Source organism: Dioscorea cayenensis, chromosome 21 (genome assembly GCF_009730915.1).
Source record: "Dioscorea cayenensis subsp. rotundata cultivar TDr96_F1 chromosome 21, TDr96_F1_v2_PseudoChromosome.rev07_lg8_w22 25.fasta, whole genome shotgun sequence".
Lineage (NCBI taxonomy): Eukaryota > Viridiplantae > Streptophyta > Magnoliopsida > Dioscoreales > Dioscoreaceae > Dioscorea > Dioscorea cayenensis.
The window spans coordinates 3,625,610-3,650,109 of NC_052491.1; the positions used below are offsets into that span (position 1 = coordinate 3,625,610).

Below are 24,500 nucleotides of genomic sequence, written 5' to 3' on the forward strand. Positions count from 1 at the left end.
CCTTTCACTCCTTCCTCAATCCACTCCCATTACTCTACATCCAAACAAATGCTTATCTCAAATAAAGAGTCATACCTACTCTACTTCTTGCAACCAAACTCCCCTTTAAACCATAAGAAGCAAAAATTAAAAGGTTTGTGATTCAACTACACTGTGATTACCTTAAGGTTTTTGCCCACTTGAATAATTTTTTACATTTTTATTTTGGTTGAGAGTGACATTTTACCCTTTTACTCATATAAATTCCTTTCATAATATATAATTAATTTAAATAAAAAATCATGTTTTTCTTATAAAAATAAAAGCAGTCTCTTTCTAATATCTAATGATATATATTACAAAAAATATTTTATGTAAAGAAAGGTTAAAATAAGTCTCCACTCAAATTAAATAATTTTGACTAATAATTTCCATGTGTTTTGACTAATAATCTTTGTTAATTAATCACAAACTAATATTTGTTGTTTTACCTGATGAATAAATAATTTGAAAAATTATTTATGAAAATCCAATTCTTATTTCAAATATTTTGGCTAATTAATTATTAATTAATATATTTTGAAAATTTATAAATGTAATTATGAACTAATAATTTTTTAATTATAAAACAATTAAGTTGTGAATATTGAAAATGTGAGAAAAGGTCATAAAACATCTTTGTGTAATTTTCTTTCCTGCAAAATATATGTGGGACAATGCAAAAGTATCACAATAATCTTATAATTTTTTTATCAGAGTATTTGTGTGAATCAAGTTGTGAATAGCATAGAAACATTTTAAATTGTCCATTAAATAGCAAACATGAATCAGTACATGTATTTATGTTCTAATTCAACTACTTATATTATGTTGTATTACTTGTGCTAACTGCATCTGTGAATGAAATGAATCCTTAATTTAATTTGTTGTTTTTTAATCTAATAGAAACTTATATAAGATAATGTTATTTATACCAAAATAAGCTTACCAAAGGTTTTTAGTAGTTAACTTCCAATTTATCTGAGTAAATTTAGTGCAAATAAAATCATTAGAAAATTACTTCACTATCCCAACAAAAATGGGAAACTTGCAATTATACTTTTATCAAAATCATGCTGCTTATTATATACTTCAGAATATTCTACAGACAGAGCTCCCCAGGGCTCACCTTCCCCCAAATTGGTGCTTATGCTCTCCTGCACCAAGCTTCTGCGGCGCTGCCTCTCCTCCACCGCCTCATCTTCCCCTCAGGCATGGCTCTTTGTTGGTCTTGGCAACCCTGGTGAGAAGTACCAGCACACCAGGCACAATGTATGCTTCTTTCTTTTCTCCTTCCCAATTTCTATGTTTTGATTGTGTGATTGCTCCTGTGCCTAATGGTTTGCAATCTCATGATGTCTTGCAGGTTGGTTTTGATATGATCGACACTTTTGCGCAGTCACAAGGCATTCCAATGACCTCCGTCCACTGCAAAACTTTTTTTGGTGAAGGTTGGATATCTGTATTTGTTTGAAGAATTCTTTCAGATTGGAAAAAGTATGATATTATTTTATTTTTTAATTTCTTGATACACTATCGTGTTATCATTGTTTAGGGTTTGTTGGTGGCACCCCGGTTCTTCTCGCGAAGCCACAGACTTATATGAATCTTAGCGGCGAGTCTGTTAGTACATTAAACACCTCTTTTTTCAAGCATTTCTTTTCTTTCATTTTTTGTGAATATGTCTTGTATTTTGCCTCTGCCTCGCTACCTTTGTCGAATGTGAATGGTCTCATACTTGTTTAATTTTCATGCCAAAGAACTATGAAATGCTAAAAAGTAACCGTTTGATCTTTGTTTTAAAACATTTTGAGGAAAGTCTATGCCATGATCATCCTCTGTTGAGAATGAAGTGTTTTTTTATATAAGGAAACTAGATTCTGATGAGATAAAGGGTAACATAGAACAACAAAATGATGTATGAGGAGGAATGAATTGTTGAATTGGGGGTGACTATTTGATGTAAACTGAAAACACTGCCACAAGAAACATTTTCTTAGATCGAATCCACAAGTCTGTAGAAGGCTCAAATATCAAAAGATTCAAAACCCAAATCAAATAATCAATACTAATGTTCATTATGAAGTTGTTTGTGGGTTCGAGGGTGAGTTCCATTGGGTAGTGACTTGGCAGCTCATTCCAGGCCAGCGAACAGGACCTAATTCTTGTTGTGACCATGATTTGTAGTTTACTGTGCCTTAAAGGGGGTCAAGTTTTATTCTGCTTTATTTTACTTCTGCATAACTCTAGTAGTGCTATTTTCCTTATTCCTTGTTTCTATATTGTTACCTGAAAAGTTAAAAATAGAAACTGCTTAACTATTTGATTGATTTCATTCATGAGTTATAAGCTGGAATTCATTTAGCTTTTGTTTAATATGTAGAACTAACTGTTGGTAGCTGCTTAAATTTTTCTTGGGATTGATTTGGGGATCCATTTTTCATGTGAGGTTTTTACAATTACAATCTGAAAATCTCCTCTCTTTTTTGTGAAGAAAGTTCCTTGTAGTGTGATTTATGTAAAATTGTCAGGTATTCATCTTATCCTACAAGCGCCGAGCTTGTTACATCTCTTCCTTAAGTTGAACATATGTGCATTCCCAGTATATCACTATTTACGTTGCTGCTGCTTTTCATGACTTTTTAACTTAAGTGTACTCACCTCGAATTCTTTATCCTGTTAATGTATGCCAAGATGCAAATTATTGGCCTTTGCTTTCAAGCAAGACCATTTCGTAGAGGATTTCTATTGCATGGGGAGCTAAATAAGCTATTAAGACATAGATGATTTTATGTATGTTATTTTTTGGCATGGATTTTGTGGTAATGCTGAAACTTTATATCAACAATAGTAGCGATAATGTCATGCGAAAGACAAGTATAGAACATACCTACTTCATCTTAAAGTGTTTTATACAATTTCTTCTGATTTTATTTAATATCTGCATTTAATCCTATCTCTAATTCTTCATCTATTGTTTAGAGTCTTTAGACATTGACCATATGGTATATGTGATATTATGTCTATCTCTTTGTCTATCTCTTTATCATCCATCCCTAATTCTTTATCAAATTTATGCATGGTAAGGTATGTTAGAATAACGAATAGTCCCATGTAGGTTGAATTAGTAAACATGGATATGAATATTAGTTCAAGTCTCTCATTCTATAATTTTAGCTTTTGGGTTGAATCAACCCACATAATGTGTTTGGTTTGTATCTAACATGTTATTAGAGCTTGGTTAATTAGTTTGTTTGTAACACTGTTAATTGAAATAGACTGACTAACACTTATCAAGGGGCTTATCATAGTAATTAATAGTCAACATCAGTTAAGTTAGTAAATATGTTTATGAATATGTAACTGTAGGTCTCATCCTATCAACGTATGGTTTTAAGTTGAATCAAGTCTGGATAATGTCTTTTGCTTGCATCTAACAAGGCAAACTTATTTCATATGAAAGGTTTATGTTTTATGTTTATGAGAGGTGTGGCAGATACATTGAGGAAAGATGTCAGCCTAAAATTTTTTCTGCTGGTTGCTTGTAACAGCATATAAGATAGAGGTGACAGTGTCCTCCCGAGAAACTTCTGATGCTATTTTGATCATAGAGAGTAACCAAAGTGAGATACAAAACATGCCACTTGATATAGTGGCAGTGGAGATACAGAAAGAGTGTGGTCCAATTGGGCTAAAGTAAAAAAGTTGATTGGAAATGAAACTTGTAAGATAAGTAGTTGGCACTGTTGTTGCAATCTAACAAGTCCTTGGAGTGTTGCCCTTCAGTTTCAAATAAGTTTTACTTAACTGTTTATTATTCTCCACAGTATGGTTATATATAGGCAAGCCCTATGAAGTGGATTGATGTCTTACTGTCTTCTATACATAACTCAAAGTCTATGAATAGTTTTCCTTGATCCAAGGTCCTAAAAATAGAACACATACATTGCATATAAACCTTAGGTAGAAACTAATATAAAAATAAAGTTGTATTGCAACAAGTGTTTGCTTCTGGAAACGATATTACCTTTGCATGTTATTATCAAAAGTATAATATAGGATCCGGTTTGTGTTGTAGATGTCATGATGTTCATATTTTAGTTTCGTTTTAAATTGAAGTTCATTTTTTATCCATATGAAAATAAGAATAGAAGAACTGTAAATACATTATTTTGACATGTATATTAAATTGGAATTTTGGAAGATAGGATTGTGTTCTTATATCTCAATTTTAGAAATGAAAAGGCAATAAAAATTTTCAAGAACTTCTGTTGAATTTCAACTTGACTCTATACATCAGTTGATGAAGATGTGAACTTATGATTCTAGTGCGATTCAGCCATAGATAGGCCAAACATGCATCATGATTACGATTTTCACGATTTTAATTTAGCTTCAACTGGAACTGTGCAGCACAATATCGAGAAAAAAGTTAATACAAAGCAAGTTAATGGTATTCCAGAATCCTGCATGTGAGGCATGGTGATGGAGAAGGCCATCAGCTAACACATGATTCCTTTTGGCCGGAGCACCTAAATCTGGTTCACGACCACTCTAGAGATAATGATCACCTAGATTGCTTAAGTGACTTTATAGGATATTGTTTGAGGCTGCATCTCAACTGAACATTTGGCCACTTCGACATTGTACATTGTAAGTTAGGCTACTCTAGAGATTTTTACAGAGATATATATCCTTGTTCAATTATTTGTTAAGTTGTAAAATAATGAAATTGTTCTATTAAATTATTACAACAGTCAATGATTCGGAGAAGGTAGATTGAGAAAGTAAGCCATTTAGTAGTAGCAGATTAAATCGCTTGTCAATTGAGAAAAGGAAAAATTATTAAATAGACCTGTGTGAAAAAGGAATGGCTTGGGTACGTGATGATGGGATCTGACAATTTATTTTTCTCCCGCAGGTTTAGATATACCTTCTCATTTTCCAAACCTCTTTCTACTTGCATTCACATATGATAAACCTATTCCTTTCAACTATTTTGGAAGGTAATATGTCCTATTTAAATTTTGTTCAACAAAATCTCTATTCAACCAAAATAGAACAATAGGAAAAGAGGGAGATGTACAAAGTTCATGAAAGAAATTCAATGATTTCTAGTTGTTTTAATCATTGAAAGCATTTTTCCTCTAACCATGTGCCTTCCCTGTAGTGTGAGATCTTAGGTGAAGCAACCAAGCATCATATTCCTCGAAGATGGGTTGGAAATTGATGCTTCTGAAAGAAATTCATAAGTCTTCTTTTCTCCACAAGAAAGGGAAAGCGAGATATATTGTCTGCTTTTGTTGATTTTTAATTTTTCTTTTGTTAATCTCATTTTTCACTGCCTTTTATCTTAGAATCTTATAATACTTTTTCTCTTTTTTGTTACATTTTTGTAGGCTGGACCACTTGCAGCCTACTATAAATTACCCTTAAATCGGGTCCTTTTGGTACATTTCTTTTTTCAACTTCACATGTATTATAAGGATTGCCTATTTAATTCTTTTATTTGCTAAAATATCTTGTGTTTCTACAACATTTATTTTAGATTTTTGATGATATGGACTTGCCTTGTGGAGTGCTTCGAATACAACCAAAAGGAGGACATGGCCATCATAAAGGGTAAGAGGAGGGTAAGAGGTTGTCTTTCTTAAAGTTCAATGAAGAACCATAATTCAATGATTGGTATTCCAGCTAGAAATGGAGTTAATCTTAGTTTTGTTTATATATACCACCAGACTTAACTATTTTAGCTTCAGCCATTATGGCGGACAGTTGCTTTCAAATTAAGCCCCTTATTTTTATAAATTAGACTTATATTTAATTTAAACTCTTAAAGCTGGATGGAACCTAATCGGATCTATTCACTTGAGTGAATATGATTGAGGTCCAGTTGAGTATGAAGATAATCCTATCTCCTTTTCCTTCAACTTATTCAAAGTTTTATTTGATCCTACTATCCTATATGAACCATTAGGATTTGAACCAAATTAATTAGATGTATGAATGCACATTAAGGTAGTAATATTTTTAGAAACCAGAATCATTCAAATTGGTGTCCTAATATAAGATTTGGCGAGTTCATGCCTGATTAATGGATGCGTGACCCAGACCCAGATTAACCTTCTATATCAATTTGATGGGTTTTGCAACACCAATTTAATGGCGGATGCCTTGGGCATCGATTTTGAATGATCAATTAGAGGGTTTTTATGGACTGAAGTTCAGTGTTTTATCTGCACTATGAGATCCCTTTTCATGATAGAGCTTTGTGAATAAAAGATCCGATACATACATCAGAGTCCTTGTAATAATGTATTTTCTTCATAAGGTGGCTGATTGTGCTAATGGACAAATCTTCCAATTAATTTTCTCCAATTCAATGCAAGCTTTGCACCATTGTATGCATTGGGTTAAGTGGCCATAGTTTCATAAAGCTGTTTTCGCAAGGTATAGTAAGTTGTTCTCTGTACTGTGTTATGTAGGAGTCCCTTGATATCAAAGCTAACGTATTTTGTCATAAATGCCTACATACTTGAAAGCTGTACATTAATCTAGTTATCATCACATCTTTAATGAGCCTTCTTTAGTACTAATTGAAAAGAAGTCTTCAAAGGATGCCAATTGTTTGTTTCAACGTCCATGTTATTTATCATATTCAATTGGGAGGAGTCCACCCATCTATAAAATCTTTTTCTTAGTTTGATTAATACAGTTTTATCCATCGTATTCTCCAATGTTATTCTATTTTATCATGAGCTTTATTCTCATGTCCCTTCCAGGTGGACTTCGGTGCAAGTGAATGCATTTAATAACCATAGTCACTTAAGTATCGGAGATTAGAAAAGTGGTTTCTTAAAATTTTAAACAAAAGTCAGGTACCTCTGTATATAAATGATGATTCCTCTGGTTAAAAAGGTTCATACATATGCCTATTAGTGATTGCCAAAGCCATAAAAAATGCAAAAAAGAAAATTGAAAGGGGAAGTAGATTGTGACCTGAGGAACAATAGTTAAAATAGCACAAATAACGAGCTTCCATGATAACATTTTCTGCATGGTAAACTAGCTCACCTTATTTTTCTGTAGGAGTGAGGGCATGTTAATGTGAGGAGGATAATTGTTATTTCAGGAAACAAAATAAAGTAAAGGTTTTTATATATACATATACTCCTATAAAGACCTGAAATTACACATGAACACTCATAAAATTTCTCTTATATACCTGAAAAATTAAGATTCTTACATATATACCCTTGAGTGAGTCTAATTATGTACATGGCATCATTTATTAATGGTAGGACAATTCTTTGATTTATCATAAGCAGAGGTGATAATTGGTTCACATACTAGCAGAGCAGACATCTAGTTTTGTGGAAATTCTTTGAATGATTTAATTGACAGATGCTCTATGTTTTTCAGATAATTTGCAAAAGTGATGTATTCAGTGGTTGCTTTGTAGGCTCAAGAGTGTCATACATCATTTTCAGGGAAACAGAGATTTTGGTCGTTTGAGAATTGGTTTGTCTTAACTTCTCTGGTTTTTTATTACTTTTAGACAATGTTGTCCATGAAAACTTACTTGATGTTCCATTTGTGTAAGGCATAGGAAGACCTCCTGGGCAAATGGATCCAAAGGCTTTTCTACTTCAGAAATTCAATAAACTAGCTCATGAGAGAGTAAGTACAGAATTACCTCATATGTGCAGCTTTCTTGCAGTCATCCATTCTTAGTTTGCCAGAAACCAGTGAACTTCCAGGTATCACTGTGTGAGAATGTTTATTAAAAGAAAGAATACTAGTCCAAATCTTTTAGCAGTAACTCTAGAGTAGAATTTTTAATTAATCCATTGCCTGATTATCACCTATGAATGTTAATTAAGATGGCATTTTTCGCATCTTCACAATGTTTAATTGAATAGGATGCTGCTCTAGCTATCATAATAATAGTCTCAAAACCTAACTGTACTGGATGCTGCATGTTGCATGCTGTGCATGTCAGATATCATATGTAATAGTAATAGTAATGATCTGCTGATTGGAAGTTTTACATATCTCTCCGTGTTACATCATAAGATACTTTCGTTCTTAATTTTGACTTGATACATGGTTGAAACTGTAACCATAGTCATCTTTCTTGCTATTGTTTCTTCTTTTGAAATTTGCCTGTCTTTGGAGCGCAGACCCAATTCTGTAAATGATGGAACTCACAATCAAGTTACTAATTCCTTTACTATGGTCACCTGTTCTCACAGTAAATCCAGTTTCAATACAAAGGGAAGGTGAAATATTTGAATGCAGTTGCCATCATAAATTCACTAAAAAAGTACTCGATGATTGTGGACACAGAGAACTGCAGGAGATATTGAACATTCATGATTGAGAATATTCCATATCATTTACAAAGTTGTCGAGTAGAAGCATAAAATTAGAATTACATGATAGAAAAAAGGATTGATTACAATGAGTATGATGTCAAGTGTGGGATTTTAATAAAAGAAAAAAATTATGAGACATCACTGTCTGAAAGTTCTAATAAAGTCTATCACTTTATTCGGAAAAGTCCATTTGCTATAGCCATTTACAAATCATTAAAACCATTATGAGACATCACTGTATGAAAATTCTTATAAAGTCCACTTCATTCAGAAAAGTTCATTTTCTATAGCCATTTATAAATCATTAAACCATTAAGCAAAATTATTGAAATAGTGGTGGAGCTTCAATCTTAAAGCATGATAAGAGAATTTTATGTTGTGTATAAGTTGGTGCTAGGAATGCCATGCTAGATTATTATATAACTTTTTCTTTATAATGAACATTGGTCATTGTATGATAGTATAATAACTTACAGTGCACACATTCTTATGGTGTTGAACTTATATGTAAGTAATTAGCTAGACACTCATTTGATTACCTGAGGCTTATTTTACTTGTTGAAGTGCATCATCAGCAGATGGTGAAATGTCCACAAATTCTGTAATGGCCTTATTTCTCTATTGAATCTTCTTAAGCAATTCATGAATAAAATAGTCTGATTGTTTTTTTTTTTTTTATTCTGGATGGTGGGAATAACTCCAGAAGTTTTGGTGATCAGTAAGAAGTTTTATCAAACTTAACTATGTCATTGTTGAAAATTCCAACATTGCTTGTAGTTTGGTGGAAACTTGGATTCAAATTGTTAATTATGCTTCAGATTTTAAGTGTCTGCATCCTCCGTCTTGACTTTAATCGTCATGTTCCTTAATAACTCAGAAGTAACATCATTTACATTATATAATATACTATTCCTGAACTTTTTACATTATGAGAGTATTATTGAAACTCTTCCAAAATGTACTTGGCGTAGGTTAATATAGAAGAAGTTCTAATTAAGAAGAAACAAAAAGTGGGAAATTTTCCTTATACTTTTTCTTGTCCACCTTCCTAGTTTCCACCATTTGAATAATTTCAGTTGGAAATCTTTGAAGTCGTGATGTGACAAGGCCGTCCATGTTGGTTGTGTTAGAATTATGTTATAGTTTATATTTGGTTAATGGGTCATATTGGGCCCATACCACAAAACCCTAATATTTCTCTATATATATCTTTGTACTCCTTTACTAATGAGATATACAAACTATTTCTCCTATCTTCACATGGTACCAGAGCTCTGGGTTAAACCCTAGCCGCCACCCAAAACCCTAGCCGCCGCCGCCGCCGCCACCGCCACTCCAAATCCTAGTCTTTCACCCACCGCCGCCACTTCTACCGGCAGCAGTCATTCATCTTTTGCCATTCTCGTTGGTCTATGGGCACCTGGTGATGTTCCTCAGCCCTCACCAATGATGCCCTTGTTTTGTTACTGAAGGATTTGTCTTGTCGTCGTCATGTCTTCGTCTCATGATTCTTTAGTTAAGAATCTCCATTGTATCTCGCAAAAGTTGGATGTGATGAACTATGTTTTTTGGGCACTAAGTTTTGAGCAGTTCCTTATGGCTCATAAGAAATCATCGTACCTCACGGCCGATCCGTCAGACTCGAAGGATGCCAAGTATGCTGATTGGCTTGCTGAGGATGCTGCAGTGCGCTCATGGTTGACCGGTAGTATGGAGCCGGATATTGCACGAAGTGTGGTGATGTTGACTACTGCAAAGGCAATTTGGGAGATGTGCAAATTGACATATGGAAATGAAAATAATATCTCCCATGTTTTTGAGTTGTATGAGCAACTGTTTACAGCCCGTCAAGGCGATCGTACCACCCCTCAGTTCTTCACTCACATCCGTAGCCTGTTGGATGAGCTAGTTTTTTACCAGCCATTAGTTATTGATCTAGCCACTCTTCGTCGTTACCGGAATGAAGTTGCAGTCTTCGCATATCTTTCCGGGCTCCCTCTTAAGATGCAAAACCAGGTGAAGGGCTCTATTCTGAGTTCTGAGTGAATGCCTGATCTTGCTGCTGGTTATGCTCGCGTGCTTCGCCTGTCTTCTACATCCACATCTCCATCACTTGTTGTGTCCTCTAATCAGTCCGCTTTGCTAGCTTCTCATGGGCGTGGTGGTAAAGGCTCCTCTCGTGGTGGTCGAGGAGCTGGCCGTGGTGATTCTCGGAATAGGTTTGTGTGTACTTTCTGTCGACGGCCAGGCCACACTGAGGATCGCTGTTGGGATAAGCATGGTCGCCCGACAGTGGCCAATGCTAGTACCGAGATGGTCGATCCGTCACCCATTTCTAGTGTTGAAAAGTTTGTCACTATCTCTCAAGCTGACTTTGCACGGTTCCAGCAGCTATAGGGCACAACGTCTCACACTACAGTTTCTTCTTCTGTTTCCTCAGGTAATGCCTTTCTTGCTTCCAGGGACAGTTCCTGGATTATTGACTCTAGGGCCTCTTCTCACATAACAGGTACAAAATCTTTTTTTCGAAATCTTTCTCCGTCTATTTTTCGTTCTGTGACAATTGCCGATGGACGATCGTGCTTAGTGTCCAGAGAGGAAGTTGTTCAGGCTTCCTCTCAGCTTAGACTAAATGATGTTCTTTACGTACCTGAATTTCCTGTCAACTTGCTATCCGTTTCTGCGATCACTAAACATTTGAATTGTAGTGTAACATTTTTCCCTTTTCACTGTATTTTTCAGGATCTGTAGACAGGGAAAAGAATTGGTTTGGGGCGTAATCGTGGTGACGTCGTGTATACGTTAGTGCGTGATGATATTCCTCGTGGTTTAGCAGCATCTGTTTCTGACTCCGAGTCATCACTCATATGACACTGTAGATTGGGTCACCCTTCTCTTAGTCGTCTTCAGCAAACTTTGCCTTGGATTCGGGTTGAGTCGTTTCAATGTGAGTCGTGTCAGTTGGGTAAACATCATCGTGTTACCTTTAAGCGTTTTACTTTAGTGTCTAATCGGTCGTTATTTGATTTAGTTCATTGTGATGTTTAGGGACCTTTTAAGGTCGCGTCTATTTTTGGTTATCGTTACTATGTTATGTTTGTTAATGATTTTTCCCGAGTGTCTTAGGTATATTTGTTAAAAGACCATCGGTCTATTGGTGATGTCTTTCAAAAATTCATTTTCGAAATAAAAAATCAATTTTTCACTGTTCTCAAATGTCTTCACACCGATAATGCTTTAGAATTTGTCTATTCTGCTGTAAATTCTTTGTGTGCGTCCTTTGGGATTATTCATCAAATCACCTGTCCACACACCTCTCAACAAAATGGAGTTGCTGAAAGAAAGCATCATCACATCTTAGATGTTGCACACTCTCTTAGTAGAGCATAATGTTCCTATGTATTTGTGGTCTGCTGCTATCTTAACTGCAGTCTATCTTATAATCGTATGTCTTCTGCACCCTTAGGGGGAGAGGTTCTTCTACGTCGTCTTCTACCTGATACCGACTTGTTTCACTTATCCCCTCGTGTTTTCGGTTATGTTGGTTTTGTTCAAGATTTAACTCCTGGTTTGGACAAGTTGTGCCCGCGTGCGCTTAAATATATCTTTGTTGGTTATTCCCACACCCAACGTTGATACTGGTTGTTTCATCCGACTAGTCGGAAGTATTGTGTCTATGGATGACACGTTTTTTGAGTCTCAATCATTTTTTTCTAACTCAGTTTCTCACAATATGTTAACTACGTCATCTGTCTCCATCCTTGTTTCGGTCCCTCCGCCTGTGCCTATGCCTAGTGTGACGCATCCTCCATTGGATACAGATGATGGTCATTTTGGACAGGTTTATCATCGACGCCAACGTGTACCACCGCAAGCTCCGCCCCCTTCGGTCCTCTCCCCGGACCATGTAGATCCGTCTCTTGATCTTCCCATTTCCTTTCGCAAAGGTATTCGTTCTTGTACTAAACATCCCATTTCCCTTTTTGTTTCTTATGATAATCTTCACCCGTATTTCTGCACATTTGCTCTTTCCTTGTATGCTGAGTCAATTCCCAGGAACTACCATGATGCACGTTTGCTTCCACAATGGCAAACGGTAATGGATGAGGAAATGGAAGCCTTGAGATCTTATGGTACATGGGAGTTTGTGCCTCGCCCTGTTGATGCCAGTGTCGTCGCTTGCCGATGGGTCTTCTCTGTCAAGCACAAAGAGAATGGTACAGTTAATCGCTACAAAGCCCGGTTGGTGACCCATGGTTTTACTCAGACTTATGGTGTTGATTATGCTGAGACTTTTTCACCATTTGCTCGTCTGAATTCCATTTGCATTCTACTGTCGGTAGCTATAAATCGATCATGGGCACTCTATCAACTTGATGTGAAGAATACCTTTCTCTATGGAGACTTAGTTGAGACAGTGTTTATGGAGCAACCTCCGGGGTATGTTGCTCAGGAGGAGAATCTAATCTGCCACCTCAAGAAAGCGATCTATGGTCTGAAACAAAGTCCTCGTGCATGGTTTGACAAATTTGTGTAATTGCAGTTGCAGATGGTTTTCGCAGGTGTAATGTGGATCATTTTGTGTTCTATAAGAACACTTCATCTGGTTGTGTTGTACTTGCGGTATATGTCGATGACATCCTGTTGACGGGTAGCGATCGCCAGGGCATTCAGAGAACTAAGGAGCATATAATGAAGCATTTCGTTACACGAGACATGTGACGACCCAGATACTTCCTTGGTATTGAGTTTGCATATGCCAAAGGAAAGATGACGCTCTCACAGCGGAAGTATGTGTTGGACTTACTTGAGGAGATTGGTTTATTGGGTTGTAAACCAGAGAGTACACCTATTGAATAGTCACCGCTCTTTTGGGAGACATCTTCCCCATTTCTCAAAGATCTTGGTCAATACAGACGTCTGATTGGCAAGCTCATTTATCTAAGTATTACTCGTCCTGATATATGTTACGCAGTTGGACTCCTGAGTCAGTTTATGCATAAGCCACGAGAAGTTCACTGGCAGGGTGCTCTGAGGGTTCTTGCATATGTTAAAGGAGCTCCCGGCAAAGGTCTTCTCTACAAGAATCATGGTCACCTAGACATTGCAGCATATTCTGACTCGGGTTATGCTGGTGATAGAGGGGACAGAAAGTCTATGTCAGGCTTCTCTACGTATGTTGGTGGAAACTTGGTTACTTGGCGAAGGAAGAAACAAAATGTGGTTTCGAGATCAAGTGCAGAAGCAAAGTACAGATCGATGGCACAGACAGCTTGTGAGATGGTTTGGCTACAGTCTTTTCTATCTGAGTTGGGATTCCCTATCACAATACCTATGCAGATGTTGTGTGATAACCAATCCGCCATCTTCATTGCAAATAATCCAACATTCCATGAGCGTACCAAGCATGTAGAGGTTGATTGTCACTATGTTCGTGATATGGTACTGAAGGGAGTCATCTCTACGCCATATACCCAGTCGTCTGAGCAACTGGTGGATATCTTCACCAAGGGTATAAATGTTAAAGTCTTTAGTAACCTATGCAACAAGTTGGGCATGCTCGATATATATGCTCCAGCTCGAGGGGGAGTGTTAGAATTATGTTATAGTTTATATTTGGTTAATGGGCCATATTGGGCCCATACCACAAAACTCTAATATTTCTCTATATATATCTTTGTACTCCTTTACTAATGACAAGGTTGTTAGACTCGGCCCGGGCATTGACCCGGTTAAGGCCAAGGGTCAGGGGTCAATGGGTTCAACCGGGTCGAACCGGGGTTGAACCGGGGTCAATAATAAAATATAAAAAATATTATAATAATTAATAATGAACAAATATAATATTAAAACTATAATTATAATATAAAAAATTACTCAAATTTGATATTTAAATTGATAAATGACCTTATATGCACTAATGTTTTCTAACTATGTCATTTATTTTTAAATTTTTTTAAACATTTACAAATTTAATATATTAATATATATTTATTGAACTTCTCTCGGTGTTTTTTATTTATTTGTTTGTTTATTGGTTGATTTTGTCAGAATAGATAAGAAATTTAATTTACTATTCTTATATTTTATAAGGATGATACATTTTATCAATAAATTACGTAACTTACCCAATTTCAATTGAGATTTTATTTTGTTTTAAATTTTCTTATATTTTTTATTTAGTTAGAATATTTTATTTTTATATTTTATAATAAAATTACACTCATTTATTGTTTATTTTTTTAATAAATTAAATTTTAGAAAGTATTTAGTATTTACATAACATATTAATAAATTTTATTTTTAAATGCTAATTTTTTTGTTGGTATGTTTATGATATATATATATATATATATATATATATATATATATATATATATATATATATTTTGTAATTCCATTTATTGATTATAAATTAAAAAATAATATTAATAAATATACATGATTTTGTAGTTTCTAATGAGAAAATAATAATAAATTATTAAATATTGTAAAAAAACTCTAATATTGTGACCCGATTGACCCGGCCGGGTCAACCGGTTCCCGGTTGAACCACCCGGGTCACCAGGTTAACGCCGGGTTTTTCCATACCCGGTTCAATGGGGTATACCCGGGCCGGTCACATGGCCGGTTCCCGGGTTTTCCGGTTGAACCGGCCGGGCCGGTTCGGGTCTGACAACATTGACTAATGAGATATACAAATTATTTCTCCTATCTTCACAGGTTGTGTCATAGAAGCGATCATGTTTCAATTATCTTGTGAGGACCTCTGCCTTGAAATCTATGGTAATTGGATTGGCTAATAAAAATCAGAGCAAAAAGTTTGAGCCATACTCAAATTTTCACCCTGTTTTCTTTAAGCTTCAACATCGGTAGTTCTTCGCTTCTAAGATTGGCACATGAACTAGCAAATTACCTTGGCTACATGTTGATGATGTTTTTTTTTATTATTGCATGGTTTTACTAAAATTGTTTGATTTTTTAAAATTTCACTAATTTTTTTTTTCTCAGTCACTTTCATCATATTTGATTCAATTATTCAATGATTGAACCAATTTGATTTCCATATCTTTTTATCCTTGAGCCAGATTGATTCTGCTGTGCAAGAAGGGGTTGAAATCTTGAACTCAATTGTAGCAAATGGTTTGACAGAATGTGCAGGTCAGCCAATGCAGATCAGAAATACAAGCATTTAAGACTTCAAAATCTACCTGTGTGATTTCCAATTTGTTTGAAAGATTTGAACTTTCTAATAAAATTGTGTATATATTTGTCGATAGATATTTTGAGAAGTAAAATATGGTTGCTTATTTAAAAGGGTACTTATGTTATTGTCCAGGTGGTTCTTTTCTTGTACAATAGTATGAGCATTATTCCAAGTTTATGTTGTTGAGTGTTGTTGGCTTATTTTTTTTGTCCATCCTTTAATTTCATCCATGGAATATAATTTTGTGTTTTATGTGATTTAATTTTACAGAATATATTCCCACTTAAAGAAAAAATAAGCAAAAAAAAAATTTTTTTTGAATTGAGACCCTGAAAAAGAGATGGTAAATCAGTAATACGAAAGGCAACCTTTTTTGCTTTTTTAATTTACTTTTTTTATAAATGCAACTCTAAGTAAAAAAATGAAAGGTTTTTTTTTATTTTTTATTTTTTTAATAATGGTGACAAACTTCATAAATGTTACAAAAATGTATTAATAACTTTTTTATGTATAAATTTTTTTGTCATGCAACTTTGAAAGGGAGGAAATATTGATATTTTCATAAGAGACTCATATCAAGATAAACTTAAATATATTGAAAATATGATTATTGTTCCTGAGATCCATGCATGGAATGCTTTTCCAACCATTTTTTGAAGTTATGCTTGAAGTTAATGTGAAGTACATCATAAAAGGGGATGGATCACTGACAAAGGACGCAGATGGATAAAATTTATGGTGTACTTTTTGAAAATGGTATAATTCTCTAAATAATTTTCTATTTTTTTAAATATACCCTTTTAGTCCCTCACTTTAAATTGTAGCCTTTTAGTCTTTTTATTATATTTAAATGAGACATGTTAGTCCTATTTTTTTATGGTTTAGGATTAGGGTTTAGAGTTTAGAGGAACTGACATGACTAAATTAAAATTGTTTGAAAAAATGGAGAAACTGTTTAGAGAATTATACCTTTTGAAAATACTTTAACCACCCAAAACCCATAGTACTTTGTTTGTTTGGATGAAATGAATTTGTAAATCTTGGTGTAATCTAAATCACCCCAAAACCCATATGTTAGTCTATTTCAACTTATGCTTAGTAGATATTTAGAGGGGCTTTTTCATAATATAACTCTATTTTTTTTAATTAACAAAATAACCCTTAAATGATGTGTAGATTTTTTAAAAGTACTAAGATATTGATTTTTTTCATGCGCACTCTTCTCCTCTAAAAAAGAAAAAATTACTTAAAACTCCCTAAGAATTTTCAAACTTCTTATTTAGTTCTTCTGACTTTTTCATTTTCTTTTAGGTCCCTCTTTTTTTCCAGTCAAATACTTTTTAATCCTTGGTGTTAATTCTGTCAATTAAATGGATGTGAAATGTCACAATTGCCAATATGAGATGAAAAAGCAATAGCTGGAGTTTTTTTCCCCTCCAAGTCATGTCACATTAAATGTGATGTATGGCGATATCCTCCAATGAATCTTCTTTGTCAGATAACTTTTGTTTTTTCCTTCTTCTAATTCTTCTTCCAACTTCTTCTTTTTCATCTTGCTTGGGTTGATGACACTTCAACATCTTGTTTTTCATCTTGTTACCGGGTCAAAAAATAAACACGTAAGTTGTTCTTCTTCGTGTTCTTCTTACATCTTCTTCTTCTTCTTCATACCTTTGTGGCTATGGAATCTTACAAGCTCCTTATTGATTTTTATGTTTTTTCTGGCCATGGAATCTAACAAGCATTTTAAAATTTTATGTAGGTGTCATCAATAATGGAAACCTTCTGTGCTGTGGTGCAATAGAAAAGAGAAGGATGTATGCTTCAATTCACCGTCTTAAGCTCCTACGAGACAGTTATGGGTGAGATATGCGCACGTTGGGCTGTGGATGTTTCTCAAGTGAAAGTGAAGTTCGTGACGCCTGACTCATACAAAATGCTTTACCTAATTAAGTCTGACGCGGACTTTCAACCCATGTGTCATATACATCATACTCTCAACAAAATTTGTCATGGATATCACCATCGAGGAAGTGAGTGCGCCTACGGATAGAAACTCAGGCTTGTTGATCCTATCGTAATACAACAATGACTGCTCTTGCTGGTTACTTTTGCTTTTTGTATTCCTATGTAATAGACAGCATTCTTGTGTATTATAATGGTTTTGTGTGTATTATTAGCTTTTCATGTGTATTAGACCTATTAAGTGTGTAGTATTATTGTTTCCTGAGTATTCAATAAGTTTTCTATGTATTATTATGGTTATGTGTGTAATAATTTGCAGTATTATTGTGCGATTTTTTTTTATTGCCACGTAGGGAGTCCTTGTCATACAGCATAAAGCCCAATGGTGTCAGCGTGCTCTCCCAACATCCTTCCTCTAAGGCACTCAATACTGCGAGGTGTTCCCAAGCACATGATGAGTCGACATTAAAAGTAGGCCAAAGGTTTGAGAATGCAGACCACTTCAAATATTTCCTGCAAAGCACAACTATAAGACAAAATTTTGACTTTACATTTATTAAAAATGATAAAATCCAGGTGATTGTAAGGTGCACTTCTCTGGAATGCCAATGGCGAGTGCATGCTTGAAAAGAGGGAAACCTAGACACGTTCCGGATGAAAACAATGCAAGCAGCTTACAGCTGCAATGGAGGCATCGGTACGACAACGTATCCCAAAGCAAGAAAAAAATGGGCTTCTGACCGTGTCATGCAAAAATTGAAAGAATGGTCATTGTATCTAGTTGTTAATATACAGAAAGACATATTGAGGGACCATGGTGTCCGTCTACCATACAAGCATGCTTGGATAGGGAAGGAGGTTGCTAGGTCGGCCATTCATAATAGTGAGATTGGTAGTTATGATTTGCTTATCTGGTATGCAGATAAAGTGGTTGAGATGAATCCTGGTAGCGTTGTCACCATTTACAATCGTGTTTTTTTTCCTTTGGGGGTTGTTTGTTGGGGTTTAAGTATGGGTGCATGCTATTACTTTTTATTGATGGAACTCATTTGTTTGGCAAGTATGGTGGGATTCTCCTAGGGGCAATAGGCAAAGATGGCAATGAGGGTTTATTCCATGTAGCATTCGCTATTATCGACAATGAAACTGATGAGAATTGGACTTTGTTTCTTGTGACTCTTGGGGAGGCCTTCTACTGTTAAGATGACTACGATAAGATTAAAGTTTATCTCAGATTGATCCAAAGGTCTAGTGAACGCCATCTCGTGAGTGTTCCCCTTTTCACCGCATGGTTATTACCTACGACACTTGGAGGTTAACTTCATAAAGACCAACGTTGGGCTCAAGAAAGCTTTGAGAGATCAATGTTGGGCAGTAATCATAAAAATTCCGTATGCATATACTTCAAAAGAGTTTGATGATGCAGTTTGTGAACTTGCATGTATATTCGGTGACGCACTTACTTGGCTGCTACATAAGCCCGACGGTGATCATTGGTTGAATTTTTTATTTAAAGGAATGCGATGGTGCAAGATGTACTCTAATGTGGTAGAATCCCTCAACGCCTGAATTAAAGAGGTGTGTCATCTACCAATAACAAGCATGGTGAACTCAACAAGGTTAGGCTCCCTATACACCTATAAATATTTCCCGCGTATCATCATTTTTTGTTATGTATTCATAAGTTTTACTGTGTATTTTTGTACATTCCTGTTTAAAATATATTGTTATGGTGTAGTAAATAATTTTACTATGTACTAAATAAGGTGTGTTCATCCACAGGTTTAAACTTATATATATGTTGACAGATAGATGCGAACAATCAAATATGTGGGATACACACCTCTGCCCTGAGATGCGTAAGAAGGTTGAACAAATTCTTGATGTTAGTCATTTCCTGAGGGTGGGCCGATCCACAGAAGACAAGTATAAAGTCATTGATGACCACAACAGTGTAGTCAACCTCCAAATTCATGGTTGCTCTTGCAGAAGATGGGAAGTATATGACCTACCGTGTAAGCATGTATGTGATGTGATCATGCAAACAGACAATTGTACCATCAAGCGTATGGAAACCCAATATCCCTCATTCCTGACAATAACAAGCCATCTGACGACAGTCGTGACCCTGTATTCGACCTTAAATATCGAAGAAATAGCCCTGCCGTCCAAGAAGGAAGAGAATTGAGTCATAGGCCATCGATGTCCATGATTTACATTATAGCCGATGTCCATAATCATATGTGACTTTCATTTTGTTATAAAAAGCATGATCTTTGTATGTTTTTTTGTTGTTGTTGTTGTTGTTGTTTACTTTCTTATTTAACTATGTATTCATTTAATTTCTTGTCTATTTATTCCGCATCCTGTGTAATGTTGGGCGTGCCGTGTGTACTTGTTCTGTATTCTGTGTACTGTTTCAGTTTACTAAGTAGTGAATATGTTTACTATGTATTTAATTTGTTTGGTGTTTAGTATTTCTTTTTCCCGTGTACATTTTGAAGTTAAGGCCGATTTTGTAATAAATTGCATACGCAATGTTTCCATTGACAAACAAAATAAAAAAATAATAAACAAGTACATATATGGATAATGGAGTTATTGAAAACTTAACATTTTCATTCACAAACAACATTATGTTTTTTTCCCCGGTTCATTCCTTGTTAGCGGCTTCCTCATTTATGGCAAGTTCCTCGTCAGCGGCTTCCTCATTTGCGACAGCTTTGTTATCAGCAACATCCAAATCAGGCACAGTTATATAAGGACAGACATTCAAGTTAACGGTGGTCCTTTCATTAGCCACGACGGCGGTCTCCTCACTAGAGGCATCTTTTCTCCCTTCGCCATCATTGCCAGTGGTGGTAGTCTCTTGACTGGCCTTGTCCTTTTTCCCGTCGACTTCCTCATTTGATACAGCCATCTTCACCTTCGTGCTAGGTATAATTTTTTTCCCTTAAACAGTCGATGAGTATAAGGATGGCATAACGGAGGCGGAGGAATGCAACATCTGACTGTGGTATATCCAACTCTTCCCCACTTAGAATTTATCCTATATACCGTACGCATAGTATCAGATAATCAACGCTCTCAAGTGTTTACTGGGGGCAATTCTGCACATGCTCTAGTAGACGGTGTTGAAATTTGTTATGCCCTGTGTTCATCTCTAATGCACAATTCAAACACATCCAGCTGAAACATTAAATGAAACTTGTTAGTTAATCTGTAAAAGAGAATTCAAGGTTTGAAATTAGTTTTTAGTCAGTTACCATATCTATGCGTTAGAGACGTGAATGTCTGACCTAAGTGATGAGTAGTGGAAGTACTTTTGCTTTTGAATGTCCAAAACAAGCAAATGGTAGTGCCCATGAAGGGTGAATGGCATAAGTATAATTTCAGCGGTCTACTGTCTGTAGATGACATCCTCCATCATGTACAATATCTGTTCCACAACGAATTGTAACTTCTGCATAGCAAGAGCTAAGGGCAGCATGACAACAGCACGCTTCTAGACAACCAGTGAATTTAATAGCAATTCTTTATGGATGATGAGGACGAGAGCATCCACGAAATCATCGGGGACATTTTCTTTTCCTTCGAGCAGCATGAACAGGTCGTCATGGTTGGTATACTCGTTCTCATTCAGATTCCTCCAGATGAGAGAACTATATAAAAATTTAAACAGAAATCCATCAGAATACACATAACAGAAGTATGTTACACAAGAAATAAGATTATTATACAAGACTCTTATATTTTACACATGAAAGTGTAACTTTACACAGGAAATAGTTATGTTTACACATGAAAGCATATTATTACACATATATTTAATAACAACAGGGTAATATAGAAAATCCGTAAGATAAAATAAAAAATAAAAAAAATACTTGTCAACCCGTGTGTTCAGGTAGAGGGTGAGCGTTTGTTGCTCAATATAGTTCACCCTTCTAAAAACCTGGATAATTCTTTTTCCATGGCGGAAAGCCTGTGTCGGCCTGCTTTTGCTCCTCATGGTACACCTGCCCCTCTACTGGTCCCTGGTATGGGACTAGGGCAAGCGGCTATACTGCCGGTTTATTCTTTCCCAAACCGGTGAGTGTCTCAAGTAATATATCAACAGGGCGCAATGCAACCTCTTCTTCTTCTAACGCGTCAGAACCATGGGATTCTATTTCAACAGGATTTTTCTTAAGTGGAGGGGACCCTTTTCCTTGGAGCTCTCTTAGATGCAACATTCTTCGGTGGGGCTTTCTTCTGCGGTGGTCTCTTTGGCGGTGTATTCTTCATTGGGGCATGTTTTGGTAGGGACCTCTCTGGGGACTGAACTATTATTGGCAGGGACCTCTGCTGCATCTTCTACCTCGGGTTGGTCACTTGCTATCAAGGGAACCTAAACATCCTTGCAAGCAGTGGCCTTATAATGTGAAGGAATTTCATCATCGGCAGTTATTTGCGCATCATACTGGCCAGATCGACCTCTCCAAGGCCACGCTACCCACTTGAACCTCCTATCAGAAGTAGGGGACCTACTTGAAGGAGGACAACAGATATCTGCTGGTGTCACATGGGTGGTCGAATCTAGAGGCGGTGATGGTGAGTTGCCCCACTTTCGCTTTGCATCCTCTTTGTCACGCTCGTCAATTAAAACTTGCTGCAATAACCACTGAATGTCATTGTCACCAACCGGAACCTCCTCTGGCTTCTCAACCGACTACTGACGGTAGCTAATATTGTCAGAGGTGGATTGGGGGGATTCATTCCGAGCTCGCTTCTTTAATAGCTCGGTGCTTCGCCGCTTCCCAGCATCGGGAGGGGAGTTATTTTTTTAAGGCCTCCTTGGCCTGGTTGTTGGTTGTTGGTTGTCGGGACCTCCTTTTTTAGTCGCCCGGATTGGATGATCTACTAGAGGTTTGTTTGCGGTTTTGATTAACATTACCAACTAAGACATTCTTTTCATTGTTCGCTGGCACAAGCTCAAAGAACTGCAAAGAAAACACGCGACAAATACAACGTCATCAGCATATCATACATAGCTAATATAAGATATACACATTAAAATGTAATTCTACACAAGAAACTAATATATTTCACAGGAAAATGTAATACTACACAAGAAACTACTATATTACACAGGAACAAGATAGTTTACACAGGTACACGATACACATGAAACGATTATAATACACATGAAATAACTCATTACACCAAAGTAGCAAGCATTTTACAAAGCAAGAGGAATAACTTACTTGTTTTCCTTTGAGTTATTTCAATAGCGGGCTGATATACGCCGCCTTTATGAAACTTGACTTATTGTAACATATTATATAAGGTGTCCGTCCCATTTGCACTTTATTCACATTGCCCATCACTTCATAGAATTAGATGATCAGGGTAATGTAGCAGCCTTTCATGTAGGCTACAGTGGTGTACTTTCCTTTATATTGCAGTTGGACACGGGCGGTTGTTGTAGCAACGTCGGTTATTAGCCACCTGTGAGTAGCATGAGCCAAAGCATAACGGCCGAGCTAGATCGGATCTTCAGCGTACCTTACTACAAATGCTAGGGCATTCAAAGAAGTACTGGGGAATAAGATCGTAGTCATGAAGTACAACATGAGGAGCTTCACAAAGGTCTTCTCCTCACTGTGTTTGCTGCGTAGAAGCCTAAATAGGTTTTCTTTAATTGCATCGGGGTGTCAGTTATGCATTTTATGCAGAAAAGTTTGCTCAAAATCAAATTGGACCCTCTTGTGCTTGAAGGATACGGTATCTCGATCGCAATGGAGGCCTAGAATTAGTGCAACGTCTTCTGCTCTGAATGAGATCATGTTTTCTCCTATCCTAAAGCGCTGGTTGTGGTCATTGTAAACCTATGATAGCGCGTATGGAATCCCTCTTTCTTGCAACACGAGTGTGACATCCATCAAATGGGCAAATGCCGTCCTGCAGAAGAGCTCCCAGTGCCGCCTCTTCATTTGTCTTTTTAACTCTGAGATCATTCCAACAACTGGGGCCAAATAACACCGAGCGTTCACAAGTGTTGTTGCCATCTTTTGTTCTATGTGGGAAAATTCACACACCAATTCAATAACTAAAATATGAACATAATATTAAACACATCAAACCACAAATGTTACACAGTAACTGCACAACCAAAGTGACAAACATTACGATCTTCATGCTACTAAATGTTAATATTTACTCAGGAAGTAAACAAAATTACACAAAAAATAAAGAATGCCAATCAAATAGCCATTCTTCGATGGGCGCCAGTGAAAGTTTTCTCACCTTTGTGCTGGATTTTTCTTTGAAGCAAATCACCAATCTTCAGTTCACCGAAGCCCTTGCCAGACATCTTTACAAACAATTCAAAACCAAGGATGGGAGACATTGGGTAACTTGAAGGCGAAATTCTCCAAGAAAGACTACTACAGGAAAAAGGGGATTTCAACGGCCTTCATTACGTTAAGGAGACAAAAGGATGCGACGTCAACAAAGATAGGGTTTCCAACGCGAATCCCAACGCTTCACGCACCAACCGTCAACACACCTACCTGCAAGTGGTTCCCAACGCATTACCAGGGCTATTTTGGTCATTTCAGCATGTTGACAAGATGGGAGAAGGCGGGGTTTTGGCCAGTTGATTGCATGGGCATTTTTGTAACTTCCAATCCCACTTACCGTCTCTATTGCCTCCGTTAGATGAAAATGGGCTAAAAAATAAATAAAACAAAAAGGAGGGACTTATAAGGTAACCCAATAATTGCAAGGATTTCTTGTGATTATGCAAACTATGGAGGGATTTTCGGGTCCTTTATTGTTTAAAAAATTACAAAAAAAACAAAATATTTTTGTCTTTTTAAACCATTTTTAAGATATTATTAATTTTTAAAAACAGTAATTATTTTGAAAAAATATGTTAGTATTTAAAA

The 24,500-nt window shown here is 36.1% G+C and overlaps 1 pseudogene; it reads left to right on the forward strand.

Annotated features, from left to right (window-relative positions):
* The first annotated feature begins 1,152 nt into the window (after nt 1-1,152).
* On the forward strand, nt 1,153-15,704 carry LOC120252543 (annotated as a pseudogene).
* The last annotated feature ends 8,796 nt before the right edge of the window (nt 15,705-24,500 follow it).